At 50.1% G+C, this 20741-nt stretch overlaps 1 protein-coding gene, 1 long non-coding RNA gene and 1 pseudogene across 4 annotated transcripts in view; 1 reads left to right on the top strand and 2 right to left on the bottom strand.

The window, feature by feature from the left end:
* Positions 1 to 20741, top strand: part of Nav2 (neuron navigator 2) — a 654337-nt gene that overhangs the window by 126744 nt on the left and 506852 nt on the right. The window lies entirely within an intron of this gene.
* Positions 4093 to 6040, bottom strand: LOC102905822 (glyceraldehyde-3-phosphate dehydrogenase pseudogene; annotated as a pseudogene).
* Positions 6940 to 16325, bottom strand: LOC143267016 (uncharacterized). 2 transcript variants are annotated; one of them, XR_013041910.1, is made up of 4 exons: positions 10994 to 16325; positions 10365 to 10413; positions 9471 to 9915; positions 6940 to 7166 (listed from the first exon to the last, which is right to left on the bottom strand). It is a non-coding gene; the product is annotated as an uncharacterized LOC143267016 (long non-coding RNA). The 2 variants fall into 2 exon arrangements; XR_013041909.1 differs by having other exon boundaries at positions 6940 to 9915.

Raw genomic sequence — 20741 nt, 5'->3', positions numbered from 1 at the left:
GTAGGTGCTTAACCAAATGTCCACAGAAGATGCTCTGGTTTCTTATGTTTACTTTTCTGTACTAGGTTAGCTGTCGCCATAACCCTATTATACACACACACACACACACACACACACACACAGTACCTATATTCACAAATACACTCTCACACACATTTGTACGTACACTCACATGCACCCACATTCTCACACACTCATTCTCACTGTCAGCACCTTCAGCCACTGCATTGCATTTACTCCCACTTCAAGATTCACTTGGTCCTAAGTCTGGCCAAGTGACATGTTTTAGCCAGTGGTGTTTCAGGAGACGTGATTCACACTAGAGGCTTAAAAAAGGTCTTGCACATTCCAAGTCACCTCGCTGCTGCTGCCCATGGCCACAGGAAAATGCCAAGCTAGTGTGGTGGACAGAGAGAGGCTAGTGAAGGATAACCAGTCACCTGGTTATCTTCCCACTGGTCAAGCATGAGCAGAGCCCCTGAAAGCTCCACCCAGCCAAGCCTATCCTAATTGCATAGTTACAGGTACGTGAGCAAAGGAAATACCCGTTGCTTTCAGCTGCAGGCTTTAGGACAGTTTGTTCCATGGGATTCTTATGACAAGGAACTGCTGATACATCAGCTACAATTACTGTCTGGGATGAAGCTTGAAAAGATGAGGCACTTTTCCTCATTTCTGCTTTTCTTCTTCCTTGTGATCACATAAAGTATACGTGAAGTGTGTATGTGTGTGTTGAGATCAAGCAGGCATTAATTGCTTAAATGTTAGTTAAGAATCGTGACCCAGGACTGGAGAGCTACCTCAGTCAGTAAAGTGGTTGATGATTCCCAGAAGCCATGTCAAAAGCCAGGAGCAAGTGCCGTGCACCTGTCTTTCTAGTGCTGGGGATGCCGAGGCAGGCAGAATTCTGGGGCTCTTGACAAGCTCCTTTTACTCAATCAATGACCTCTAAGTTCAGTAAAAAACTCTGTCTCAAAAAATGAGATGGGGTGGGATAGAAAACACTGTCCATCTCTGGCCTTGTGCACACCCTCACCCCCCCCCCCCAGAATTGTGATTTGTGACCTGCAAAGTCCTGGCCGCCCCTGCTGGGCTGTCTTTTGTGCAGGTGGGCTTCTATGACAGTTCTACCCAAGGTGCATGTTAGGGTTTGCTGGAAGCCGCTGACGCTTGGTCTGACCTACTCTGGTCCTCCCAGTGAGGTGGCTCACAGGAAGGGCAGACAAGGCATGTTCATTTCCTGTCTGCTGCGAGAAATTGCCTCAGATTTGGAGCTTAAAATGGCGTAAATAGCACCATGGGGATGTGTAGGTCACAGGTCTGATGAACATTATGAGCTGAAATCCGGGTGTGAGGAAAGAAGGTCTCTTTCTGGAGGCTGTGGGACCAATTTATTTCTCAATCATCTTCAGCTTCCAAGGGCTGCCTATCTGCCTCAAGTCATGACCCTGCTGAGGCCTTCATATTTGTGCCCCTCCCAATTCGTATATGGAAACCTGGTACCCAATGCGGTGGAGTTAACAAGTTATGAGTATGCTATGAGTGCTCCCTATCATGAATGAGATCGTGACCTTATAAAGAGTCTCCAGAGAACAGCTCTGTCCCTTCCACTAAGATAAATGTGGCATGAAGCCACCATCTCTCAAGGGGCTACAAGTCCTTTAGACTCTCCAGAGTCCAGAATAGTAAGCAACAGATTTCTGTTGTCTACAAATCCCCTGGTCTAAGGTATCTTGTTACACAGACAAAAACCTTCCTTCTTCTGTCTTTAAAGCTGGCAAAGTGGCATCTCTCTGGTCACAGCTCTTTGCCAACTACAATCTGCAAGCTGTGTGTGTGTGTGTGTGTGTGTGTGTGTGTGTGTGTGTGTGTATTTGTGCATGTATGTGTGCACATGTGTATATGTGTGTATATATGTGCATGTGTATATGTGTATGCATATGTGTGTATATGTGCATATGTGTGTGTACATATGTATGTGTGTGAGTGTGGTGTTTATGTGGGGGCATGTGTATGTGTTTTTGTGTGTTGCACATGGATATGTTTCATCATGTGCTTGGAGGCCAGGGTCAACCTTGTGTGTGGTTCTTCATGAGCCATCACTTTGTCCTTTTTGTGGCTGGCTAGTCAGTGAGCCCAGAGATCTGCTGGTGTTGATCTCCCCACCGATGGGATTCCAAGTGCATATTGCCTTGCCCAGCATTTTTATATATGGGTTCTGGAGCTCAAATCCAGCTCCTCAGATTTGCATGGCAAAGCACTTTATTGAATGATCCCTCTCCCCAGCCCTGGAATCAGCAATGTTTCTTTACTTCCGAGGCATCATGCAATTAGATTTGGCTCACTGGGATAAACCAGTATATCATACCTATCTCAAGGTCATTAATCTTAATTACATTTGAAAAGTCTCTTCTGTTTGTCCCCAGTTCCGTTGGGTGGGGTGAGACATCTTCATAAGAACATTTTTTTTGCCCCAAAGGGTCATGTACATTTCCAATAACCCCTCTAGTGGGGATACAGGAGGCTACTCCCCTTTCTTCTTAGGGCCCCCCTGCCTCCATCTATCCCAGTGAAGCGCACTTCACTGTGTATAAAATCTCAGTGTGGAGCTCAGCAGAAAGGACTTCTCCACATTCCCTAAACAGATACCGCAGCAGAGTTGCATTTGAATATGTTGAAACTAAGACGTTTTAGACTCCTATGAAATCAAGTTCTTGTTAGCGGCAGACAAGTTTCTGATTGAAATGGTCCAGAGGGCGTGTCCCCCAGCACGCGCTGCTTCCTCATCTCTCTTGGTGGAGAGCGCAGATCCTGGAGGAGAAATGGATTTATTTTATGGTGGATTCGCAGCCACAGAAATTGCTTCATGCAAATGAAGCTAGGCAGTGTGACTTCATGAATAAGAAATGAGCTGATGCCTCTTCTCCCCACAGGCAATGTCGCACACTGGGAAATTAATTGTGGCATGCTTTGGGTGGCCCTGGCTGCTCTATGTAGGGATTCAGCAGACGAGAGTGATGATTTCCTTCACCAAATTGGATAGGAGGCATTTATGTCCTTTTCAGCTTTACTGTGTATTATAAGTGACCCATGGGTGGCTCTCCACTCTCCGAGGAGCTTATGGGACCTTTTCAGACTTAAGAGTTCATGGCAGAAGCCACATGTAACACTGAGCCTCACATTGAAGCCAGAGCCTTAGGACCCAAAATGCCTAGGTTCAAATCCCTGTGTTTCTCTTCTCTAGCTGTATGGCTTTGGGAATATTCTTACTAAGTTTTCCTACTTATAAATTAGATACTATTATAGCAGCTACTTTGTTGGGTTGTTAAGAGGATTGAATCTAGCCATGGAGCACTTAGAATAGAGTCTAAGAGCTCTTCTGGCCCCAGGCAATGGCTGGAAGGGCCAGATCATGTCACTGAAGTTAGAATGGAAATTAATAGGGCTAGAAAGCAAGCTCAGCTGATAATTTGTCTACCATGCACAAAGCCCCGGGTTCCATCCTCAGCACTGGGTATAGTGATGTATGTCTGTAATCCCAGTACTCATGAGATGGAGGCAGGAGGACCAGGAATTTAGGGTCATCCTCAGCTACATAGTAAATACAAGGCATCCTGGGCTACATGAAACCCCATGCCACCCCCTGAAAATAATTAAGATTAATAGCTCTCTCTGCTGATGGTTACAAGTTTTCTTAAGTGTTGAAAAAAAAAAAACTAAACTAAGTTGTGGATCCCAGACGCACTGCTCAGCTGTCTGGACAAGTTATTTCCTTTGTTTTAATGATTTCCTTGTCTGTTGCAAGTGGTGACAATTGCTTAATAGCAATTTTATTACATAAGAAGGAGGCACCCTACCCTAAGATATTTATTGCTTAAAATAACCACCATTTGAGAGTTAGCTTAGCAATGTCTACTGCTCTTGCAGAGGACCTGGGTTCCATTCTCAGTACCCGCACTGAGCAGTTTACAATTGAAACCCCAGCTCTAGGGAATCTGTCACCCTCTTCTGGCTTTTTTTAGGGGGTGTAGTAAACTTTATTGATGGTATTCAAGAGAGTAGGGCTCTCTAAGCCCCTCCTGTTATTCTGGGGGTCTGGGATGGAAACTATGAGGGAGATGCTCAGTGTTGGGGGCTGAGATGGGACAGGAACTGCTCAGCAGCTGAGGGCCTCTCTCTTGCTGTCCTTGCTTGGGTGGGTGGTCCAGGGCAGGCTTCTTACTCCTTGGAGGCCACGGAGGCCATGAGGTCCACCACACTGTTACTGTAGCTGTATTCACTGTCATACCAGGAAATGAGCTTCACAAAGTTGTCATTGAGAGCAATGCCAGCCCCAGCATCAAAGGTGGAAGAGTGGGTATCCCTGTTAAAGTCGCAGGGGACAACCTGGTCCTCAGTGTAGCCCAGGATGCCCTTTAGTGGGCCCTCCGATGACTGCTTCACCACCTTCTTGATGTCATCCTACTTGGCAGGTTTCTGCAGACGGCATGTCAGATCCATGACAGACACATTGGAGGTGGGAACACGGAAGGCCATGCCCGTGAGCTTCCCGTTTAGCCCTGGGATGACCTTGCCCAGTCTTGGCAGCATCGGTGGATGCAGGGATGATGTTCTGGGCAGCCCATGGCCATCACACCACAGGTTCCCAGAGGGGCCATGCTTCTGGGTGGCAGTGATGGCACGGAAGTGGTCATGAGTCCTTCCACAATGCCAAAGTTGTCATGGATGACCTTGGCCAGAGGGGTTAAGCAGTTGGTGGTGCAGGAAGCATTGCTGACAATCTTGAGTGAATTGTGGTACTTCTCATGGTTCACACCCATCACAAACATGGAGACATCAGCAGAAGGGGCAAAGATGATGACCCTTTTGGCCCCACTCTTCAAGTAGGCTCCAGCCTTCTCCATGGTGGTGAAGACACCAGTAGACTCCACAGCATACTCAGCAACAGCATCACCCCATTTGATGTTGGTGGGATCTCCCTCCTGGAAGATGGTGATGGCCTTCCTGTTGATGATAAGCTTCCTGTTCTCAGCCTTGACTATACCGTTGAACTTGCCATGGATAGAGTCATCCTGGAACATGCAGACCATGTAGTTGAGGTCAATGAAGGGATCATTGATGGCAACAATTTCAATTTTGCCAGACTGGAAGGCAGACCTGGTAACAAGGAGTTCAATTGTGCCAAATCTGTTCACTCCAACCTTCACCACCGTGTCTCAGGAACGAGGCTGACACTGCATGAAAATATGTGGCTGTCTCTGGGACAGGGAGGAGCAGAGAGCCCCTCTTCTGGCTTCTGTGGACACATGCACTCCCATGCACATGCTCATACCACATGTACATGATTTAAATATATGTATGTGTATATATATCCCCTACTTTATTTATTTATTTGTTTGTTTGTTTGTTTGTTTGTTCATTTTTGGGTTTTCAAGACAGGTTTTCTCTGTGTAGCGGTCCTGACTGTCCTGGAACTCGCTTCATAGACCATTATGTTTTATTATAACTCTCAACCTTGTATGTCAGAATCTCAAGCTCAAGCAAGGCTCAGCAGAATGAATCATAGGTATTGCCTAAGGTCAGTCATGGAGTTCAACTGGTGGTGAGTTCTGGGTTTATTCATATGTAACTCTCCTTGTCTCCTGATGGTGACATGTAAGAGCTGTCAAGGGTTCAATTCTGTTACATAATAGAAACATGGAGCTTACCTGCCAAAGGTTCCAAGCTGTAGAAGAGCAATAAACCAAATGCTCCTTCAAGACAGCTATAGAAAGACGGAATCCTGCCCTTGTAAAGAAGCTAGCTTCCCTTCTAATCATATTCACATCCCAGAGGAATCACACCTTTTTGGAAGGGTCCAAAGTGAATGGCTGATCTATGCCATCTGTAGGTTATCCTTGAAGGATAAGACTTCTTGAAGTTTTGATTTCTGGGGCAGACCTTTTATATTTTATTTTCTTTACACAAGATCTGGGAAGGAGGAGTGAATAGCAGAGCTTTGTAACCAACCAACATGGTGTGGAGCTGAGGGGAAGCCCATCTTTACCATAGTCCTTCCCTCTACGTGAAAGAAGGGGGAAGCAAACCAACCTTTCAGCAACTACTCAGTGTGGAGTCAACGAAGCATCTTGTGCACATGGTCTCATTAAACCCCATGCCTGCCTTGAGAGATGCATTACTTAAATTTCTTAAATAGGACCCTAAGGTTTGAAAGGGTTAAGCTTCTTGCCCTAGTCTGTAGATCAAACATGGCAAAGTTCAGGGTTTGTATCCATGTCTGTCTAGTCTCAAAACCCAGCCTCTGACTGGCCCCCATTCTAGCTCCCCTGGTGGGCATACACTAGGCAAGCTGGGCCTCCTTTGGTTGCAGTTGACTAAAGCATATTAGAACAGGCTAGGCAACCGGGGACATTCTATGGAAGGATACTGGGTTAGCAGATAGAGGAACTAAACCTCAGCTGGGCAGAACAGTCCCTGAGCTTGGGGACAGAAAGCAGACACCATGTTGCTTTCACAGTGTAAAAGCTTTCAGTCTTGGGTCTTCAGACTCCTCCTATTTACCCCTGTCTTTGTGGTGATAGGCCTTTTTTCATGCTGAAAATATCTTTATCCACTTAACAGAAATCATGGCATTGCCCACTCCCAATATTTCTTACTTAGCCATGCATAAATTGGGGTGGGGGCAGGGAAGCAGGATGTCATAGAGAGTGACGGGTGTGAGCCAAGCACAGGAACAGCCTGGACTTAGGAAACAACATCAGTTCCAGTAGAGTGCAGAGCTGGGGCCTAGCAGCCATTTAACACAGAGCAGCCACTGTCTACAGGGAGAGCCTACGCTTGATTCTGGTGACATTGGCATAGCTACATTTCTTAGGGGATGTCTTAGCAACTTCTCACTTGACTGCAACAAAATATCTGACAAAAGGAATTTAAGGAAGAAAGAGTGTATTTTGTCTTGGGATCTCAGAAGGGATACAGTCCACCATGGCAGAGGAGACACAGTAGCAGACACCAGATCATCCTGTATCAGTAATCAGCAGGCAGGAAGTTGGATTGGTCTGTAGATCCTCAAGTCCCTTCTTCCAGCAAGGCTCCACCTCTTAGAGGTTTCACAATCTTCCAAAACAGTACCACCAGCTGGGGACCAAGTATTAGAATGTGTGAAGCTGTGGGAGACCACAATTGGGAAAGAGCATTGAATTTTGAACTGGAGTATTGGGTGACTTAGCAGTGCTCTGAGGGAGAAGAGAAGGAAAGGTGATGTGGCCTAGGAAGCAGAGGCATACATATCCCTTCACTGCCCTCTTCTCACTCAGGACTGGGCATGAATTGTGGGGCTCACTTCAAGGTGGACATGCAAAGCCCCTTGTTCAAATATCATTAACAATTTCAAGATGGCGCCAGTGAGAACTAAATTCAGCCTTTTGTAGCACAAGGCCCAGGTGATCGTTGACACAGGTCATGTGACTGCAAGGCCAGCCTGGCTCCTCACTGGCACACTGACGGAGAGAAGCAGATGGGGCCAGTGTGGGATATTCTCTCTGGCGTGAACTCTCCCTCACTGGACCCAGCTCACTGAGTTCTTTGACACATCTTTGAACCCCAGCAGCTCATCATCAGGAAGTCTATGGGTGTGTAATATTGCAGTTAAGTGTACCTATCGAGCTTGTGTGTATATATAAATGTTTCCCGTTGACTGGAGTCTGTAGTTACTGGAGTGTTGCCATGGAGATTGGCAGGGCCAGCTGTTGTCTCATTTTCCCCCAAAGAATTGTATGCTAATGAAGGTCCCCTGGAGAGTTCTCCAGGGGCAAGATGAGCTACTGAAAAATCTGCAAACCAACCACAGGTAGTGGATGCCAAGCTCATGTTTGTCATTAATAACATGGTTTTAGGGGATTTTGCTGAGAAGTGGATAATTGGGGATAGGAATCTAGAAGTAGGCTCCTTCGAAAGAGAAAGACTGAATCCTCACTCAAACACTGAAGAGCCATGTTGTTAAATTTTTGAGAGCCTGTTTCCTCATTTAAAAAAATGAGGATTGCTACCTCAGATTCATGGGAGCTTAGACATAAAGTGTGTGGAAAGCTTGGCTGAGTTTCTGGATCAGGCGTGTGGGTATGACAGAGTCATAAAAATACTGCTGATATTAAAGACATAAGCACCATTAAGCTCCCAGGCTTCACCCAGGGCCCTACATGTATGTGCATTGGGCCATCTAATCCTTAGACCAACCCACCAGTGAGGAAACTGTTGTCCTCATTTTATAAACAGGACACAGAGTTCAAGAGAGTTGCCTGAGGTCACCCAGCTAAGAGAGGACAATGTCTAGATTAGATTCCGAATCAGGCAACCTGTCTCTGGAGCTCATAACTGTCATGCCCAGAGCTCCTGAGAGGAAGATTAGCAGTGATGCAGAGCCCAAGAGACACAGCCTACTAGACTTCCCAATGGCTCTGGAAGCTCCATCCACAATGAAACAACCAACAGATTCCCCCTGCCAGAGCACTGGGGCAAGCTGGAGGGGCAGGAGTTTTATTTAACAGGCAATACGGATGGGGCTGTTCAAAGGCCAGAGGTCTCATTAAAGCCCATCCCACGGACTCCCCTGAAGTTGCAGTAACTTCTACCTTCATCGATCTGTGGACTGGAATCAGGATCTGTAAACATAGCTTGGGATTAGGGTCTGTATGTCTAGCCTGACTCATTTACTACTTACTGCAATGGTCCCCCCCCCCCCCCCCCCCCGGGCTCTGGGACCACTTACCTTGTCCTCCTGTGAACTAAACAGCTGCAACACATAGGTGCAAAAGCACAATACCAACCCCTTTGACTTCTCATTAATCCTATCTCATTCCTCAAATACGGCAAGCAGCTTGTCCTCGCAGCCTTTGCAAATGGCACCCTTCTGCCCGGGTTGCAAGTCTGCATCCTCACTCTGAGCTCCATGCATCACTGGCCAAATTCTCGATCCTTCTGAGTATAAATGCTCCTCTTTCAGGGAAATCATCCTGCCCACCCCATCCTGGGGGTTAAGTCTGCCTGTTATCAACTCCTATGGACACCTGTCTGCTGGGCTTTAAATGAACTGGTTGTGAACATAGTGAATGTTTTATTCACTCTTGCGTCATCGATGCCTCAATGGCTGGCTAAATTTGTTGAACAAATGAATGAGAAAGGACCTACTCAGCCCCAGCCTGTGCGCTGGGGAGCCCAGGCCCTCTGTGGCCATCCCAGCTTCTTCAGTGTTTGGTAGGGAGCTGTGGTCCCACTAAGTGTTCAGGAGAGCACCAACAAAACAAAAGGATTGCCTGTTGTGGGAAGGATGCAGGGATAGGGTGACTAAACAGTTGGAGTGTCTCAGGCCTAGGATCTCACACGAAGTTCTCAGTAAATGGCCACTGGGAACATTTGACAATGGAGAAAAACAAGAGTCAGGGTGGAGAGAGGTGCAGGTGCCTGTTCGTTACCTCGGGTATCCACGTCTGCTCTGCCAGTGGGAGTGGGGCAAGTGGTTCAGACAACCTTGAGGTCTCTTCCAACTTGGTCATCCTCCTCTTGAGATTTGGACTCCTGTTCATTTGCGCATGTGCGTGCCTGCCTGCCAGTGCTCAGAATCCCCTTGGACGGGAACTATATCATTAGCTGAGGCTGCAGTCTCAAGCTCCGAGACCAAGTACCTGCCCCTGGGTACTGTAAATATCAAGGAGTTTGGGCTCCAAGGTCCTGTCCCACGCACCTGGGGGAGGCTGCACCATCTTGTTCAGCCGCTGTGCCATTCCACAGAAAAGGTTAGGAGGGAACTGGAGGCAAACGTACCTTCTTGGTGGCTGAGCCAGGCTGTCTTCCCAGGGCTGGTTGGGGTATTTATTCAACTCACTATCAGCAGATGCTTTTCCAAGGCAGAGGCAGGGGCTGTGATAAATGATAACACAGTCAGCAGCCACAGGCGAGATGGGAGATAATCGGCAGGCCCACCTCCCTTTGCTGCCTCTCTGTATTTCATCTGTGATTCCCCCGAAGCCTCGGCGTCACTGCGCCTAAAACTCAAAGGCAGAAATGGAATTTCATTCCAGGCACCAGGCAATGGGGTCACTGACATTTGCTGGGATTGCTTTAATCTTGCCTGAAACATCCAACAAGAAAGAAATGTGGTAAGCTAGGTCTTGCAGGCAGATACCCTGGGGAATGGGTCCCTGGTCTTTCCTCATGCTGGGTCTCACCCTTCTCCCGAACATTTGCATTCTACAGGAGGAGCTACACCAGAATGATTTCACATTTTCAAAAAACTTTTTTTTTGGGAGGGGGAGTGCTGCTCTGGGAATGGATCCCAGGGCTTCATGTGCTTTAGGCAAGCATCCTACTTCTGAGCTGTGTCCCGGCTCTCAAGGCTTTAACTTCTGCGGTTGCAATCTGTTGGAGGGAAATGGAAAGCAGGAGGCTAGTTTGTATGTCAGAGAAATAACAGAATGGGGAGCAGGCAAGGAGAGAAAGCAAGAGCAAGATAGCCAGCCATGTTGGTGATCAGGAAGGTTCCAGGAAAACTGCTCAGGGATGGCAGGGGTAGCTCTATGGATCTATGTGTCTCCACTGCTCAGGGATGGCAAGGTGGCTCTATGGTTCTGTGTCTCCACTGCTCAGGGATGGCAGGGGTGGCTCTATGGTTATGTTCCCCACTGCTCAGGGATGGCAGGGTGGTTCTATGGATCTATGTGTCTCCATGGCTCAGGGATAGCAGGGTGGCTCTGTGTATGGTTATGTTCCCCACTGCTCAGGGATGGCAGGCTGGCTCTATGGTTATGTCCAAGCATGAACTCATTTTTCCTCAGCTACACCTTGAACTTGACATTATTTTATGCCTATTTTAAGCATGGGGAAACTGAGGCACAGAGAGGTGTTTGTGCCTGACAGACACCAGTGCTTTTCAGAGAGTCTTTGCACCCCTCTCTGACAACAGTCAATAATATTTTTAAGGCCACAATGGTATACACACCTATAATTCTAACACGGGAGATGGTAGCAGGAAAACCAAAAGTTCAAGGTCATACTCAACCACACAATGAATTTGAAGCCAGCTTGGAGTCCATGTGACCCTGTCTCAAAGTAACAATGATGACATCACTAAGATTTCCTCACAGTAGCTGAAGCATCAATGTTCGTCCAGTATGTGACTCACGGTGCCATCAACTGTTTTCATCATAAATTGATCAGAGAAAGAGACTGATGAACAGGAGGGTTGACTCTGTTAGTGGTGGCCTAACAGAGCCAGCCCGTCACTGAGGACCATCTCCACCCACTAGTTATCAAGTGACAATCCAGGTACCTCAGGGTACATCACGTGGCAGTGAGACACTCTAGATGGCATCGTGCCCAGCCCAGGGTCGATTGGTTTGCTATTTGGTCAGGGACTGTGGGGAGGGACAATGTCCCTCTGGAGATTTATGGTGGTGTCCCTTCAGCTCTGGAGCACCCATGGCAAGATGCTGAGCTAGAGCTGAGCAGAGGGAGGGCTTCAGGTTAGTGCGGTAGGAAGAGGAGCTTTTCCCTGTTTGATAGACTCAAAAGAGCTAGGGTTCTAAGGCGTTAGCCACACGTGGCTGTGTGCTGGCAGTGGGTTCACACGTCTCCCTCGACTGAACCCCATGCAAGGCAAGGAGGAGGACTTCCTGGAGGGATCTTAGTTTGTAGCTGAGAAACAGCTCCACAAGGGTTTAGACACTTGCGGAGGTCCCACAGCAAGGAATCGGCAAAGCCACCCTGGCCTCCATGCCTGTGGATTCTGTTGGTCTAGGGTTTTCAATAGAGAGTGACCAGGAGACTCGGAGAGAAATCAGATTGGTGCAGATGAGGAGGCAGCAGCACTATAGACCTGCGTCCTCATCCAGCTGCCCAGGCATCCCAGCTGCTCCACGGCCCCCAAGGACAGATGCCGAAACCAGACTCTGGGAGTGCTATGGAAGTCCAGCAGGCCGGCCTGTGGAAACAGAAATATGGCAAGGTGCCTGGAGTTGGGGAGCAGAGAGGAGTATAGGCCTGCGAGTGCTCAGGGTATAGATTTGGGGAAGAGTGGGTAATAAATATATTCTAAAATTGATCATGGCCATGGCTACAGACCTCTGAAAATAAAAATAACATTGAATCATATACCTTACATAGAACTGCCTGAGAATTATGCAACATAAAGCTGATAATATAGTTTTTAATGCAAGGTGGTCCTGGGAGGACCGCTGGCTGAGCAGGAAGAGCCTGGCTCTGCAGCTTCCCAGTCAACAAAGCCTTCGAAAGTCAATGCTGTTTCCTTCTCAACAGGGTGGCTGCTGTTCCTTGCCAGGTTCTGTCTCCCGTTCTGTGCAGGTCTGGCATGTGGCACTGGAGGGAAACTCTATCACCAGGGCACCACTGCCCTCTGTCACTTAGCTCTGGGCTTCTTGACGGTGACTCCACTGGTCCTCCTCACCACCATAGATCCTCTGGAGCTGTACAATCCCTCCCTAACCTCGAGCCCTGCCATCTGGCCAGATACCAGCCTTTTGATTCTGACCCAGGGTGCTTTGCACATTAAGCCCAGACTGAAAAACAAAATCTGGTCCAAAGACCACTTGCCAAGTAGGAATGGACGTAGCCAGTAACAACATATTCTGGAGTCTGTGGCCAGAACTGTGCACACCACCCTCTGGGGTCTCTGCCTAATGCCTTTTGTACCCCAGCCCGGTCAATAACGTTGTATCACCTGGGCAGATTCCAAAGGAAATAGACAAACTGTTTGCCTCTCCATCGGCAAGCCACTCTGCTCCCTGGAGAGCTCTGTCCCCACAAGGTTCTACTGGGAGCCTGGGGCGCCCTTCCCAAGGGATGGAGAGGGGAAAGTGCCCTGTCTGCCAAGAGGAGGCTGTGGGCTCCATGGGAAACAGCCTGCTCTGATGCTAGTTGTTAGTGGAACCAAGGCTGTCAGCTTCCTCCCAAAGTGGGGAGACAGCCTGAGAATGAGGCTGGAATGTGCTGTCCCCTGGGCAAGGGGGTACAGTTGGAGCTACAGAGGTGCCTGCTCTGAGCAGCCCAGTGCCAGAGCAGAGAGGGGAGAAAGGGTGAGACTTGGTTTGGGGAGCCAAGGGGAAGGGAAGGCATGCCGGCCTGCGGGAGGCTGAAATCACTGCCTATCCTCACATTTTACTTTAGGAAGCCTGGCTAGTTCCAATGGGGCAATGCAGCTCCTCTGAATTGATAGACAGCTCGGAGGTAGGTGGAAGCCACGCCTGTGTTTCTCCCTTTGCCAGGAAATGAAACACAAAGTCTGCTAGTCATGCCTAGGCTTCCTGGTTCTCCATGCTGAAGATCATTATCCAGTTGTGTGCCTTGGGACCAATGTCCCAAGTCCACACAGTCCTTTATTAGCTGCCACCAAGCTTCTGCCACACTGAGGAGCTCGGTAGCTAGATACAGGTGCCGCAACCCCAGGACAGTGGGACCCACAATAAGTGGAAAAGCCTGGCGTCCATGAGAAGAGAAAGAGTCCCTTCACTTGCCTTGTAACAGGTGACGGGTTTGCTTGAAAACCCAAAGGAGCGCAGAAAGGACCATGAAGAGTTCCACTCACACAGCCACCTGGGTGGGGACCAAAGAGGCGAAGGGTGGGCCATGTGATTTCTGAGGGTGCTCCTACAGACGGCGAATGACAAGTGTGCTAACCACGTGCTTTTATAGGGAAGGTGAGACTCGGTTCTGCCGTGGCAAACAACACGGCTGTCACTGTCACCGACTTCCCCCGTGACTTTCGCACCTCCTTCCACTCTGTCATGTCGTCCGTGGTGTCGTGTCAGAAGGAGTGCTATTCTCACAGAGGAGGCTGAGATCAGAGAGGGTCTTAGAGCCCGAGAAGTGTGTGACAGCTGGAATCATGTCAGGGTGGCTATTTATGTGGAGCGCTTGTGCCCCTAGGGAAGGCCTGCTGGTTGCCCGGTCCCAGAGTGGTGGCACCCTGGGTGGCAGCCGTGCTGGTCTCATTGTCTCCTCCCCCATAGGGTCTCCACAGACAGGACAAGCTGGTGCTCCAGCTCTGGGAGCAGCAGGGGGGCCCTGTGACTAAAGGCAGTCTGGATACGTGGTCTAGATGCCCCTTGTCCGATTTGCATATGACTTGGTAGGTCGGGGTTTATGTTTGCTCACCAATTAATGTGGGTTAATCGAGTGTCCCAAGAGATATATCGAGGTCCCAATCCCTGCTGCTTCAGGCTAGACCTCACCCGGGTACAGGGGTATCGCAACTGTCATCTTTCCACAAGACAGCCAGCCCTGCTTTTAGCCACCTAGCATGGGGCACCTCATTGACACACATCTCAGGAGTGAACACAAGCCTCTTCCTAATCTCAGCTTGGCCTGTATTTTTCCTGAAAGCACTGTGACCTAGCACAGGGGTCTAGACTCTGTTGGGCCCGGCTCTACACTAGTCAGGGTTGAGTTTACCTTCAGAGGGCCTGGAGCAAGAAACCGCTCATTTCTCCATTTTCAGGTGCGCCATGGGACCTCAGCAGGAGAGCAACACACTTCATCTATAGTGTAACCAACGTTTTCTCATGCGACCCTCTCAACAGCTGATAGTTCTTTGCTGCCCCTTCCCGCTGGACTTAGTTTTTCAGGCATCGTAAAGATGAACTGCCACCTCGGATCTGCCACATACATCCTCAGGAGGCCCTAAGCAGTGCCATCCCACCAAGAAGCTGGCAGTATGGCCAGAGGGTACCTCCCCTGTGACTGAGGGGCGCCACTCACTCCCTTTGGTCTTTGTGAGTTTGTGTTGGCCACATGGCTGCAGAGCATGCTTCCTCTCTCAGTTCTGCACATACCATGTTACACGGACTCAAAGAGCAAGAAGGGTTCTGCGTAGCAGGCCGGGCTACCAGGCAAACACCCATCTCCCGGGCTGGTCCTCTGCACAAACCTGATCCAGGTTTGGGGGAAACCTCTTGCCTCCAGGAGCTATCCCTCCTGTGAGGGAGCGCTTTGAGGACAGATTACAAGGGCCTCTAGCACGCGCTTCTTCATTCATTCAGCCATTCCAGTTCCACGCCTGTGCACAGTTAGCGTCCTGTAGCATTGCAACCCATGCTGGGTGTTGAGGATGCACGGGAAGTGAAAAGCAAACACTCCTGTTCTCCCAGGGCTGAGAGAACTCAGGCAGACTGCCAGGGAAGCCAGGCAAGGAGTAACACCGAGGGCAATAAGCGCTCTGAGAGGGGATAGACAGTTGTTAGGGGCCCTGGGCAAGCTTGCAGAATGCAAGCTCACACACACGCCCGGACGTGTTGCACACAGGCTCACCCTAAGCCTTGGGAGGGAGACCTGCTGTCACCCCCACGTGGCTGAGCCCAGAAGGAAGAGCAACCTCCCCCCAGGACCTGCAAGGCTCTCACTATATCCAAGCCTACCCCTACCTGCTGCCCCTACCACTCAAGTACTAGGAACTCACAGCAGCCGGGGACCTGTCTCAGCTCTACCTCCTCACACCCCCTGCCCAGCTGCTCTGACACGCTCACCATTCTCCCGCTCTCCAGCCAGTCACTCCAGGTGGATGACTTCACCTCTGTGGTTCAGGGCTGATCTTGAGATGCTTCTCTGACAAGTCCCTTTCTGATTAAACCCCATGACTCTGGTCTGTGTTGGAGCTGTGTACACCAGTACACCCCTTACACGTGGTCCATCTCACAGTGGTGTGAGTCTGTCGATGTCTGTGGTTGTGACAGAGGCCCCTCCCCTCAGTTGAGCATTTCCTTTGAAGCTATAATTAGTCTTGTAAGTCATTCATTTGTTGGTTCTTTCAACAAACATTTAGTGATTTAACATTCCTCTCCTAATAAATGGAGCATCTGATGAAATCAGAAGTCACGCCTGACTTACCCACCTGTGCATTATTTTGCAGGAAACAGGAGAATCAGTACTGTTTTAACCAACATAATGATAGTGCCACCCCACCCCAAACTAACATGTTCAGACTGGCACTCCCAACCTTTGCGAGGTGATGAGGCGGTGAAAAGGGACTCTGTAGAGTTCTTCTGTTTCCCAACTGTCTCGTGGGAATTCAGTGGAGAAGGCTGTCTCCAAGCCAGAAGAAACCAGGCCCAGAACCTTGCCCATGCCAATGCCCCACTCTTCAGCCTCTAGGATTGTGGGAATAATTCCAGCATCCAGGAGAGAGTCCTCTGGCTGTTCCTGTCCTGTAGGTCATCAGCCCAGCACACTCATACCCTACTGCCCACCCCAACCCCCAACCACCACCATCTCATATTAGCAGACCTGGTCCTGGGGCTGGAGTTTGTAAGCTCAGAAATGACCAGGCCAAGAAAAAAAAAAAATGTTGTGGAGCAGATGGCCCCATGGAGGAATAAGTTAGCTGTGTGGGTACCAGAGGGCTGATGAGTCCACAGGCACTCAGGTACCTCTCAGGGTAGACACTGGGTCCCCTTCAGGAATGCTGAGGCTAGAGTAACTTACACATTGGATCGTTCAGCTGTAGCACAAGCCTGCCAATGAGAGCTGTATTTATTTTGAGCTACATAAAGCACATTTGATTAATTGAGCAGGAGGGAACCTGGCTGAGACCTTCTCTACTCCTCTCTTTGGGCCCGAGGACCTATTATTTTTGCTGCACTGAAGAGCAACAGAAGCTTGGCTCTCCTCTGTGATCCTCCAGGCTTTAGGGATGCTGCAAGCACCAGGCTGCCCCTGTGTGATGTGCTCTTATGCAAGCGGGCACTGACATTTTAGCAGACTATAGCTGAGGGCACCCCCCGCTCCTTTTCAGGGGCATCTTTCTAACTGCGGATGGATTTTAAAGTGCTGCTGCCATCTCACGAAGTGTCCAAAGGCCTCTGGTGCAGAAGGGAAGGAGTCCCACCAGCATGACCCGATCCTGCGCCTCTGGGCTAGCCACTCCATCTGCGCTTTCTACTCCATGCTACCTCCAGAGCTTCAGTGTCCCCCCCTTCTCTCCATCCCCGCCCTTCAGGGCACCTCCCCTATTTCACTCTTCTCTATAGACCATGTCGGGTTCCTATAGACCACATAGGGCATGAGCTTGCCAATAATATCGAGTCCAGAGGGATCTCAGGAAAGCAGAACAGGGAAATGCCTGCTCCCCAGCGGGCCCAGGGGCGTGTCTCCAGGTGCTCTGGGTACCAGGTGCTTGGCTCGTTCGTGTCCCAAGCTGATGCTGGCAGGAGACAGAGGTGTGGGCCTCTGGGGAGCAGGGCCTGCTGCTGCTGCTGTCTCATTAATCATCTGCTAATTGTGGCAAATGGGATTTTACAGCTCCCCAGGCCCTCACTGTGAGCTACTCTGCACCTCAGAAGATGGGGTTGCAGGCCAGCCTTGGGGTCCCTTCAAGACCTGCCTGGCTGGTATATCAGGCCCTCTATGTGACTCGGGGTACCACAGCCATCCGGTTGGTGGAGGGAAGGAAATCTGGAATCTACACTGAGCCTTTCTTCCTCCATTCCCTAGTAACACCCTCAGTGAGTCAATCACACTGGGTGTCAGGGAGCCCATGGGCCAAAAGGATGACTTAGTCACTTAAGCGACCCTCTGAGTGGCACATGCTTCCTTCTGGAGGTTGGGTTCCCAGGGCACAGCCCAGGTCATCCAACTCCATAGGCCAAGGTCCTAAATCTATTGAAAAGAAGGCTCTGGCTCACTAGCTATATATAGCCATTTGGTCTCAGGGTCTCTACTTCCTCACCTGCAATGTTTGAGAATAGTAATTACCTCTCTAGGGAATAGAACAATGAAATTAAACGGCAGCATCTAAGTGCTTCTGGTAGAGCATGCTTCTCAGCACCCATCCTAAGGGCTCCCTCACGTGTCTACCTCTTGTCCACCCTTGCTTTTTATGTGCTGGTGGGCACAGCTCTACAGTAATGAGCAGTGCTTAAAGCAATGAGTGCTTGATGATGTCTGGGTTCCACACTTTACATCTCTGCTGTCTGCTGCACCCTGCAGGCAGGCCCTCCAGAGCAAGCAGGAGCAGGGACCCGGGACGGGAGTACCCTATTTCAAGGTGCCCTAGCAAAGACACAAACCTGGAGCTGTTCTGCTTGGCTTTGCGCCTCAGGGGTCGGCTCAAGCCTTCCTTTCTCTGTGTCGACCACCATCTGGACACTTTTGCAGCTCCCTCTCTCTCTGTCCCCTCTCTCACCCCTGCTATGTGACGCAGACTGGGGCAGGGATAAAGCTGAGGTTCCTGTGTTCATGCTGTAGCCTCCTCACTGAGTGGCTTGGATAGCCATGTGCCCCTCGTGGGACCCCAGGTCCCTGGTCTGGCGAGTGAGGCCTTCCTCACAGAGCAGCCATGAGAGAAGGGAGGAGCTTGAGAGTATGCTGGGATGTGGGAACACGCAGAAGGACAGTGCCATTCAGGCACAGCCACATAGCAGCCTACAGATGGCAGGAAGGTACGAGGCTATTGGTAAAGCCATAGCAGATCCTCACAAAGGTTTGTGTCTCGCCCTGTAGTCTCCACACCCACGCCTCATCCTGGCAATAAAGGGAAGACCGGCTCAGAATGCTTCTGTTTCTGTGGTTAAAGGAGCGTGGCTTCCAGGGGCTTCTAATTGGCTGATGAATGATGGAGAGGATGCAGCTTCCAACCTCACGAAGTTGACAGGGTTCATCAGGAAGGGGGCCAGCCACAGCAGTAACTCCAGCATCTTGCCTTCCACACAGCTGGGAGGGGCACCCCTAGCTGCCCTGGCTCTGGCAGGAGCCCCTGAGGCCCTCAGCTTCCTGTGGTGCAATCCTAGCCTCTGACAAACCACTGTCATCCCCTTGGCATCCGTGACCATCATTTGCAGGCACTGAAAATATCTGCCATTTCTTCAAGGAAATTTCCCTGAATAGGAGAAAAATCATGAAATGTCTGAAGAGGGAGTTACATGTTTGTTTGTTTGTTTGAGAATTGAGGATGTTTATCTGAGTGTTACTACATGGCTCTGCAGAAAAAAACATCCACAGGGACCCCCTGATGGTGACAAGATCAAGGTCACAGCTGACCATGGTGGCTCATACCAGCACCCAGGAGGCTGAGGCAAGAGGACTGCTGTGAGTTTAAGGCCAGTCTGGGACACAGAGTGAGTACCAGGGCAGCCAACGCAAAAATAAAGATCGCATGTCTTCCAGTGACTTAACCATCTCCACGTAAATTAATTCAACCAGCCTACCTCTGGGGTCTCACTGTTTACTATCGGGTGTGAGGACTCGTGAAGGTACAGTGAAGGTCCTAAGCATTTACTCATGCTTATGAATGTAATGCCAGTCACAGAAAGATCACAGGATGCAGTCTTCATGAAAAAACTGAAGCCTGGAAGGGTCAGCCTCTTACCCACAGGCTGCTGGGCTACAAGGCTTAGACCTGTGTCATTCTGACACACCTGAGGTCCCAGTCCTCTGGGAGCCCACACACATACACCTGTCCAGTAGAAACCACCTCATGCCTGCCCTCCCGTTCTCTCAGACATCCTCCTGCCTCATACATACTCAGTCTGTTCCCTCTACCAGGAAGGCTGTAGGAAGCAGCCTCCCATGATGAGTGCATCACAGGCTGAGTCAAGCTCCTGGGGATCCACATCTGAGCTCTGCCCTTTCTCAAACTGCTCAAGTTCCCTTCCCCAGAAAATGGAGAGGTGCCAGCACCTTGTTGCTTGATGATTCAGAGCACCAGCCATGCTCTGCCTGAAGTCGGAGGCCCTGCTCTGGCTCTGAGGCAAGTCTCTCTAACCTGGTGGTCAACACTTCTGCTGCTCTGAGATGCCTCCATGTCCCTTAAGGGCAAGGGCCCCACACTGACCGAACGCTATATCCTATGCTTAGCAAGAGCTTGGCCACAGTTCATGGAGTAATTCTCTGGGGGGCTCCCAGGCTCCCTTGCCTCCTGCAGCCTCTTCACTGTCCACGCTGTGTCTCCTCACTCCATTCTCAGCCTACCACACTCACACCCTGGGCCTCCCAGCAGTCAGTGTGACCCCGTCTGGATCCCTCCGCCCATACCACCCTGCCCTGTTCTTTCCCTGGAGAGCTTCTGCCCTTCACAGACTGTTTGGCGCTTAACTCGGGGCTCCTGTGCTCCCTAGGAAGGTTTTTAGATACCCCAGGCTGACCAGATCCCCACCTCCATGTCTTCGACGGCTCAGAACTGCCTTCTTACCAGAGCCTGTCTCACTGTACTGGCTATACTCATCCAGCTATCTGCTTTCCCTGTTTGGCTGTGACTCCAAAGACTGGGCCGCCTCTGGATGGAGACACTCTCGACATTGGTTCTTTAGAGCATCTGCCCACTGAGACAAGCACCTTCTGTGGCCTGGGTGTGACTTGGCCACTGTTCCCTTTGTGTTCTAGAGGCTGTGTTGGTTGTAAGGGGGCAGGAGACAGTGCTTACCACAGGGCTGTGTCTATATGTGAATGTGCATTTTCTGCTTCAAGTTCAAACCTTGCTCATCAGCACAGCAATTAAGAGCAGCGCCGAGTGACAGATGGCCCGGCACTGAGCCTGAACCCTGGCTCCACAGCAGGCCTGGAGCAGGGCAGACATGTCTGGCATGGTGGATGCTTTCATTGATCTAGAGTCCAGCTCTAAGGCTGCTGCTGTGGAGCCAGCCAGATGACATCAGTGCCAGCAGTGGGGGCTGGGCCTAAAAGGGCCAGGCCATATCACAGTCTCCTGGGACGACTGGGCAAAGTAGCCCATCTCTATTCTAATC

This window comes from Peromyscus maniculatus, chromosome 1 (genome assembly GCF_049852395.1).
Source record: "Peromyscus maniculatus bairdii isolate BWxNUB_F1_BW_parent chromosome 1, HU_Pman_BW_mat_3.1, whole genome shotgun sequence".
NCBI lineage: Eukaryota > Metazoa > Chordata > Mammalia > Rodentia > Cricetidae > Peromyscus > Peromyscus maniculatus.
The sequence above is the reverse complement of the archived record's forward strand: the minus strand, read 5'-3'. Positions and strand labels throughout refer to the sequence as shown.